At 36.0% G+C, this 9,611-nt stretch overlaps 1 long non-coding RNA gene across 1 annotated transcript in view; it reads left to right on the top strand.

Annotated features, from left to right (window-relative positions):
- The window catches only part of LOC142356363 (uncharacterized), a 24,365-nt gene extending 17,536 nt beyond the window's left edge, over positions 1-6,829 (top strand). The window contains exons 2-3 of the long non-coding RNA XR_012761402.1: positions 4,098-4,429; positions 6,676-6,829. This is a non-coding gene — a long non-coding RNA (uncharacterized LOC142356363). The remainder of the gene's footprint in view (positions 1-4,097; positions 4,430-6,675) is intronic.
- Positions 6,830-9,611: the final 2,782 nt, after the last annotated feature.

Genomic DNA, 9,611 nt, shown 5'->3' with positions numbered 1-9,611 from the left:
CATTTCTGGTACACATCATAGTACTACATAGAGAATTATTGGAAGCATTAATTGTCAATCTGATATATTAAGCATAGTCCGGAAAAACTAACAATGAAGCAAAAAAATTTAGGGTTCAGCTATTGCTTGGATTCTTTGAAACTTTGTGCTTATAGTATCAGTTTGCCAGGGATTAAGTTTGGCGGTGATATCCCGTAAAAAATGCGGCGTATTTCTTTTTGCGCTGAATGCGGTGAATTGCGCCGAATTTTTTGTTTTCACCGCGATCTCGGTATTCTTGCAAAAAAGACACTTCCATACACGGGTTCGAACCTCGCATCTCCTCCAAGTCTTCAATTTCTTATTCTACTGCGCCAACTGTCACTTAAGTCTTTCCTACTTCCTTTGAACTTAAGTAAACGGTAGAAAACCAATGCTATGAATTTTTGTAAGATATGCCCTGTATTGCGCAATGAATTTTTGTAAGAATTGCGATGAAAAGTTAACTATTTTTTCACCGCATTGGCCGCAATCACCGCTTTTCTTACAAAAATTCAACGCATTCGCCGCATTTCTTACAAAAATTCGCTCTAAAACGGATGTTATCTTGACCCGGGTGGTAATCTTGGAAGTGTATTTGACGATATTCGAAATTGAAGAGAAAATAATAGGAAATATTTGCTGTGAAGATTTTTTCAGGTGAATGAAATATGTAAATGAGCTGATATATGACGTTTAATTTGAATGGACATTCAAAGATATCTGAGAGAGGAATTAGGAAACTACGAATTGAAACACCCCAATTTTTCTACCAGTAAGACACTAAATTGAGTTTATTAAATGGTTGATAAAATCAGGAAAAATTAAAAGTTTTAGTTTGCAGAAATGTTTGTGAACATGGTCTGATAACTAAGTTAGCTGTCGAATGATTTCTTTTTTATCAAACAATTAATTTAAGCTCTTTTTCCTAGATGATAATTGCTTCCTTCTTCCTGATAAAAATTGAGAAGTTACATTTGACGGTTTCAGTTTTTTAAATTAGAAGCGCAAGACAACTGAGCCTTATTTTCAAAAAATTGAAAGCAGTTCCCGGCAGAAAAGTTCTTGGCAATGATAATATTGTTTCTCAGTAAAAAGGAACCATTTAACTGCGTTAAAAGTAGTTTTTCCATAAGTTTATGTTAGTAATTATTAAAGCTAACAGTAGTTAAATACGAGTTTCAAATTGTTTCAACTTTGTACCCAAGTTTTCATATCTGTTTAATGTTCACAAACAGTTGTAATTTTGTGTATCAAAGTTATCTGAAGTATCACATGGTTTTTGCTTCATCAAGAACTAATAGCTGGTGGAATTTCGACCGCTAATTTTTTTTTTTTGCTAAACAGTTTTCTCGCTGCATAATCTTTGACCGCTTCCTCGAGTATTTGTTTGCGCATTAACCAGAATGTTGAATGTGTACACAAGATCGCAGGCAAGTAGTCTTTTGTTGGTCGAGTGCGTCTGGATCTTTTTTGCCAAAGTTTCAAGCCAAATCAAAAACAACGCTAAAAATAAAACAGCAGCTAAAAAGAGCAAAGCTATTATCTATCCAGCATGAAAATTTATTATGTCATTTTCTGAACTACGTAAGGCTTACTATTTCAAATACACATCATATCTGTTCTATTTTACCTAGAAAACTGTGAAAAAGAGTTTAAACAACATATTATTTGTCGAGCCTTCTAATATACTATAACCTCTCCCATAGATTTGAAATGACCAAAACGCCAAAACATGCAATTGAGCATGCAAATGGGTAATGTGGACTTTGTTTTCGAAACGTTCGCTTATTGCAACATTATGAGACAAGCTATAAATCGGTTGCGATGGTTTAAGGCTGATTATTGTTAGGTTCCAATGACGCATTGTCGACCTATCCTGGACTAAGAACTGTCAAAAAAACTTTACTTTTTCTGCCGTTCTGATGCCGTTTGCTGGTTGCCTTAACGTTACGAAACAGGGGGCTCATCTCCCAGAAATTACCGTTCGATAAACTTCGATTTTTTTAGCTATATTGTTGTGCCTCTTATAGCGGCCCAGGTTGAGGTCCAGGCCCAAATTGTCGACTGATCAGATTTTCTAGACCGAAATTATCTCTGATCAGAATTTCCAGACACAGAAGGTCTCCGATCAGACTTTTCAGACCGCAGATGTTCTGATCAGACCATCTTCAGACCATGGCCCAGACTCAAAGACAGACCAGTGTCCAGACCTTAATCAGACTATGATCAAATTCAAGTGCGCTCGAAGAAGTTATGATCAGACCCAGTGTCTCTTGAAGCATTTATGGTCAGATGCAATTCCGCTTGCAGCCATTTATGATGAGACTGAAGTGCGCTCGAAATCGGCTCTGATCATACTCAAGTTCGCTTGAAAAAGTCTGATCAGAGGAAGATTTTACTTTTGAAACAAACTTCTACTTTTGCTATAATATATTCTTTTCATAAAAACTGATGTTTGCAGTATTTAATTCATCTAAGAAAAAATTAATTATAAATGTTTTGGTCTAGAAAACGAAACACAACCGTTGAGAGCAAATTTTATTTAGTGTACCGCTTAGTGTATTTTTCCGACTCAATGGATGAGTTTAGACAGTTTTCCATAAGAAAGGTCGTGTTCTCCAGTTGATCAAAATTTCTTCTGAAAGGGACCGGCCTCTGCTATAAGCTGGACTCCTTTTTTTCTGATCAGAGCTATCGGACTTTAGATGAGCCTCTGATCAGAATGCTGCTTTAGAATGCAGAGCCAACATCTCTCAGTAAAAAAATAATGCGCTCGAAATGGCCCCTGATCACACCCAGTAGCGTTCGAAAACATTTCTGATCAGACCCAAGTTCGCTCGAATCTACCTATGATCAGACTTTTCAGACCAAATCGTCCTCTGATCAGACCATCTCCCGAACATCGTCCAGACTGTAGTGCGCTCGAACTTCCTTCCAGACCATGTAATTTCGGTCTGCGAACACACGGGTGTGCGCTCGACTGGGTCTGATCATAAACCAATTTGGGTCTGGACCTCAACCTGGGGGGTGCGAGTGGCAATTTTGAAAATTCTTGGTCAAACATTAGAATTAACCAATTGCGGTGTAAATTTCTATTCTTGGCATAAAAACGTCTTATACAACTTTAAGTAAACTGAGAAAATTTGAAAATGTCTAATTTTGAAAAAAAAACACATTTTATAAAAAAGAGCATCACTAGTAGAAACCTGTCACTTGTAAGGATCATTTTTCAGTTTGTGTATTAACCATATACGATGTTTTAAGATCTCAATTATCAGATCTGAAAAAATTGCCTTTTAATTGGCTTTAGTTGGAGCTGGAGTTGCATTGTTGAGTAGCAATTTCAAAGCAATCTTCCGCAAATACAGATTTACGGTAAGGAAAAAATTCTGATACGATAGAAAGCTAGCATTTTTGCTTTTTCTTTAACTAACGATTGTCTGAAGATACAGCTAATATAGGATTTACTGCAACTAATGTACTAATTTAACTCAATTTCCGTATATGAGGTTCCAAATAGGAATAATTAGTTTCCCAAGCAAAAATTTCTGAAACTTCGTATTGAGAGTTCTCATTTTCCTCATTTTCCTCAAATTCCTTACCTTTCTGGTTCTATACACCAATATTGATCTACCCGAGTCAAAATCAATTGGTTATATTGCAAGATTCCGGCAGATTCTGCCTGAACCTTGCAATAATATGCACATTATTCAAGACTTCTGCCAGAATCTTGCAAGATAACCACTTTTCTGTCAGAATCTTGCAATAATATGTATATTCTTGCAAGATTTCTGTCAGAATCCAGCAGAATAACTATTTTTCTGCTAGAATCTTGCAAGATAGCCGTTTTTTTCCACCAGAATCTTACAAGATAGCCGTTTTTTCTGCAAGATACTTACACGATGGCTTTTTTAGCAACTACATTTTATGCTTGAAAAATCGCGCTTAATCCACTCCTACGTCATTGCTTCAACTGAAATATAAAAAGATTTCAAAACTGGACTGTGCACAAGTTCAGGGTATCGACAAAAGGAAGAGAAGAGAACATTAATGGATGGGTTTACGAAGGGTTGAAGATGGGTTGAAGATTGACTAAAATCAATTCCTTGGCTTTAACAGGGAGAAAAAAGAAACAACAGGCAAAGATAAAAATGCAAAAAAATTAATTCAAAAAACCGCAAAAAGAACAAAGAAACAGGCGACAAAACAGGTGAACAGTCTGCAAAGGAAAACGAAAGCCGAAAAAGAACAGCCGAAATCGACAAACAAAACAAACGAAAACGCCAGAACATATTCAAGCTCTTCTAACCCTTGAACCAATTTGGAAACAACAATTGCTATATCTGCAGCAGATGTAAAAAATAGGAGGCCTCACTGGAGGGTTCATCGTAACCTTCTTGATTTTAGCGTTGGTTTTTGATTAACCAATTTTGTTACGTAGAACACTACAAGTTTGGCAGTTTAATTACGAGCTAAATACTTGCTGATGTAACAGCTTTGGTTAGAAAAGTGAGGATATTTTTCGGGCACTTCACTTTTTAGGTATTATTTAAGGTTTTTATATATTTGTTTATTTCGGTATTTTTTTTATTAACATCAAAAACATCAAAAACATGATACCACTAGAGATATATCACTTGGAGAATTTCTCCGAAGATACCACTCATTGATGGCTATTAAATATTTTGAGTATTGGTTAGGTTTCCTGTGCTTCTATTTCTCTTGCAGGATGCTTCGTCGAGGTTCTGATCATTAAGCCTGTTTTGGTCACGGCGAATCTGTTTTGGCAACTTCTCTTATTACCTTTTGTTAATCCGTGATTGTAACCCCTTTTTGAATTTTGTTTGCGGATGATTAATCTCGACGTACTTTAATTTTTAGGATGCTCCTAAAGCTGTCAGAAATACTCGAAATATTCTCGGATACCACTGGATTAATTTGTCTAGTCTGTCATGATTGTCCATATATGGAATGTCATTATAAAAAATAGCGAGAGTCAGAAACATCAACCGCCGCCGGGCAGATTCTCAATTAACAACTCTGCCCAGCCTTCTGTCCTTGCTAGCCTTCTAATAGGTTGAATATGGTTTCCACATCTGCAGCACATCCGGAATCTCTGGGGCTCGCTTTTGTCTTTTCAATCCTGTGCCATCTTTGCTCTTCCTCTATCAAAGAATTTTTGGTTTCTGTTCTTACGAGCTCCTGTTAAAGCTTACAGGTTGCAAATTTTATTTTGTACCTCGTTTTGAATCTCTAAAAATAGACGCAATGAATTACTGTTGAAGGCGAAATTTATTTTTTTTTTGTTTTTTGTTCTCTTAGAATTTTTTGAAGAAATCCTCACGCTTTTTTGCATTGGGAAAAAGGAAGAATTTTAACTTTGTTCTACTCCTCAGATACAATTTGGTTTGGGTCCTTTTCATGAGCAGTCGTAGATGAAGCTATTGATTTATGGTTTCCACACTCTGTGTTTTACTGATTACATTTGATCAGTGTCAGGATAAACATTTTCTCAAGCTACAAAACTGTCGTCAGTTTTTTTGCTAAACTTTTTCACCAACTCAATTATCTTACTGAGATCACTTTTTAGTCAACTGAACTGCGTTAAGTGGTCCATCCCATCTAACTTTTCTGAACAAGAATTTGTCTTGCATCATACTTTTCACGGAATGTTGATTGTATGTGTATATGCTGTCTGTTGAATTCCAAGATATCATAGGGTGAAATCCAGCTTATAAAGCTATCACTGTAAACTGTTTGTTTTGCCTCAGTCAATCATCTATATCAGAAAGGGATTGTAAGAATATCATAATGAACTCAGCTGGCTCCTTATTGGAAAATCATTATTTGACATAATTTTTTACAATTGAGTTTTCCTCCAGTATCTGCCGTTGATCGTACAGGATTTCGCCAAAGTGTAGTTTTCCTCACAAAAAGAAATTAAAATTACTTGTTATTTTTGGTGTCGCTGTCGTGGCGGGGTTGCGGGTACAAAATTTGCAGCTGCTAATGAATTTCAGATGATGTTCTTCTTCTGGTTTTCGAGCTTTAAGCAGGTTTTGATCATTCAGTTCGCTCCAAACGACCAAATTTCTTTTTGAAACTATAAGTTACTTGGTCGTTTAAAAGACTGTATCTCTAAGTCATTGAAATTCTTGAGAACAGTTGTAGATAAAACTAGTGATCTATGGTTTCCACGTTCTGTGGTTTGCTGATTCAGTTTAACCAGAGTAAGGACAAATTCTCCCAAGCTGCAAAATGGTCATCAGTTTTTTTTGCAAGATCTAGCACTACTATTGAAACTAGTTATGAGCCTTTTGGAGCTTGGATACCTTATCCGTTTGAGTTCGTTCGAGAGGGAATAAATTTCGGTTGAGAATTTTCTCCCAACACATCTTTCATGCAGAATGCTCTCTCACTGAGATCGAGCTGCGGTACATGGTCCCCCTTCATTTTCCTAAGCAGGAATTTGTCTCCGCATCAAGCATATCGCGGACTATTGATTGTCTCTGTAGGTTAATGCTGAAGTCTAGCGTATCATACGTCGCAGTCAGTCTTATGATGCCATGTTATGTTGCGCTTATGAAGTTGAGTTGCTGAGTTGATGGAATCTTGAACTTGAAAAAACAATAAAAATGAACGCTCTTAATGAAGAAAGCTTACACGCGTTTACAACGATGTGCTGTTTTGTGGAGTGCAGGTGGTGTGCAGTTTATTTGGGGTTTTTGGGCGTATCCGAAGTGCCTAATATCAGTTCTATGGCAAGATTGTTCCTATGCTAAAACTTCAGTGGTTGCCATAGATTCTATTCATCAGGAGTCACGGCTTTTGTTCAATCCGCTTGGTAAGATTTCTAGGGTGATCTGACTGTCAAAGCAGCTAAGTCTGTCCCATAAAAAATTTCTGGAGTGGTTTGCGGTAAAAACAATTGCTTCAAACCTTTCCCAACGCCCGTTCTTTTATGTAAAAGTCGGCAAACACAAAGGTACCGAAACAAGTAACAATGCCTATGATAATTTTTTTCCTTGCATTTTCTATAATTGGAAGCACAAATTTACTGCATTAATTGATTCAACTTCAATTTATGGTTTCGCGTTGCATGTACAGATTTACCTCGTGAGAGCTTTGTCGCGTCGCACAAGAAAAATTGTTGAGTAAAGTCATAGGCAATCAAAACAACGAAATCAAAATTTTCAAATTAATTTTGAGCAAAATGTTGCTGGCATAAGAGACGTCTAGCAAAAAGCGAATACGGAAATTAAAACGAAATACTTAACCTTATAGAGAGATTTATGTTAACGCTTTAGAAATCAAAAGTAGAAGAAATCTCAAAAGAGATAACCGAGAATCTAAAAGCCAATGCTGATCTGACTAGTCAATCAGAGCGAGAAAACAAAATTGTAGTTTTTGGAGTAATGGAGAAAACAAGCAATACATTGGTAACTGTAATTGGACAGAATGAGTCAAGATAAAGAATCAGTTGAAGAAATGAAGAAACAGAAAGGTACCAAAACACGTATCTACGCCCCTGATAAATTTCGCTCGCTCCTCTAAATGAAACTGCGAAATTACTGCATTAATTTCTTCAATTTCAATTTTTGGTTTGGCGCTGCATGTACAGATTTGTCAAATAAGAACTCTGTCGGTCGCACAAGATAAATGGTGCTTTGTGGTTCTGCTTGGCCTGTAGCGTAATGTCATCGGCCAACAAAACAACGAAATCAAAAATCTGGGAGGTAATTGTCAACGAAACGTTGCTGGCATATGAGACGAATTCTAAATGGGGATTACTGAATTTAAAAACGATTATTTAAAATATAGAGGAAAATAATTTCACGGTTAAAAATTCGGGAACGAAAATGGACCTCAACAATAATGTCTGAGGATCTAAGAACCAATTCTGATCTAACTAGTCAATCAGAGCGAGATAAAAGTGTAGTTTCGAAGTACCAGAGCAAAACAAGCGATACAATGTAACAGCATTGGACAGAAGAAGTCATGACAGAAATCAGTTGAAAATTTTACCCGAAAATTTTGAACCCGGACGTTTGATTTTGAGGATAATTTTTGTCTTGTTAAAATTAGCTCAACCCAAACTTGATTTTGGAATTCCTGTGGAATTCCAAAATCAAAATGTTGTCAAGATCAAAATTTAAGCTCTAGAGTATCAATTTGAACTTGCTCAACTTGTAAATTTCAACCGTTCAGACATTAAATTTCGATCTATTGCGCGTTTCTCAGGAACCAAATGATCGATACTAATTTATCTATAGAAGAAAAAATCGATTTTTGACAAATTCTCCAGATTCCATTTGACTAAAATCAAGTAAATTTTGCGTGAGGTGTTATTGAAATATCGTTAATTATTAGGTATAGATAGACCAGTGAATTTGGGTAGTTTCTCGAAAACTATTAATTCCAAATTTTTTTGCCTAATAGAAAGTTTAGATAAATCAAATTAAGGAAAAACAAAAAAGTCCTTAAAGTCAACCATATTCAATCCAGAAACGATCAAACGATTGGAGAGAAAAACTGGACTGCATTAAGATCGTTAATTATTAGGTGTAGATGGACGAGTGAGTTGGGTAGTTTCTCAAAAACTATAAATACCAAATTTTCTTGCCCAACAGAATTTTAGTTAAATCCAATTAATAAAAAACAAAAAGTCCTAATAAGTCAACCGTATTCAATCCAGTCGCAATCAGAGAGAAAAGTTAGAGTGCATGGGGCCGTCGTACGAACAAATAGAAACCAATTAACATTCCAAATGGAAGCTTTGAGAACAAACTTAGATTTCCTTTGTTGCTGTTCATACGTCGCCAAGGAGATTACTATCGTCATTATCACCTATATTATCCCGCAGATGGCAGCAGCTGTAGACTCAGTGCAGATTTGTTCTGCAAATGAGTCAGGAGAAAGTATTAGATGTCCAAGAAAAACGAATCTCCCTTTACTTTATCACTTTCTCTTTTAATGATGACCTTAAGTTTCCTCAAACAATTTGACATTCAATAAATAGTAATTGTTCACACAGAAATAATATTTGATGGAATTCATAAGAATTGAATATGCCATCACTGCAATGTCATGCTAGCTCACTAGACTCTTAGTAGTAATGCTAATTTGTGTAGCGAATTATTGAAGGAGAATATGTTGTCAGGTCGCAATCAATTGTTAGCTGGAATTTCTGAGTTAAATGTCGAGTCAGATATGGAACGTTTTTATTTTGCAATGTCTTAAGTTAACTAAATTGATAAAAAGTTTGATTATTTTTACAGTAAAATAGAATGATTGATTTAGGTTGCAATTCCACTGAAAAAATCTGGAATAACCACTGCGCCTTTTACATTTCCTCTAACAGAATCCATTTAGAAAACAAACTCAGAACAGCTTTGCAAACTATCTAAAACGCAAAGAAAATTTCGTATTGAGAAGCAAAGCCTGGTCAACAAACGATTCGTACAAATATTCGATGGGCCGAATATCAAAACAGCCAGCTCTGCCGGAGAAAAAAGTGTGTATGGAGAACAAAGTTTATGCGAAAAACAACATTGAGGAATGTTTCAACAGTTACTGTTCTTCTATTTTTG

This window comes from Convolutriloba macropyga, unplaced genomic scaffold (assembly GCF_964194025.1).
Source record: "Convolutriloba macropyga unplaced genomic scaffold, txConMacr16.3 SCAFFOLD_1663, whole genome shotgun sequence".
Lineage (NCBI taxonomy): Eukaryota > Metazoa > Xenacoelomorpha > Acoela > Convolutidae > Convolutriloba > Convolutriloba macropyga.
Note: the sequence above shows the minus strand (reverse complement) of the source record. Positions and strands in the feature narration are given on the sequence as shown.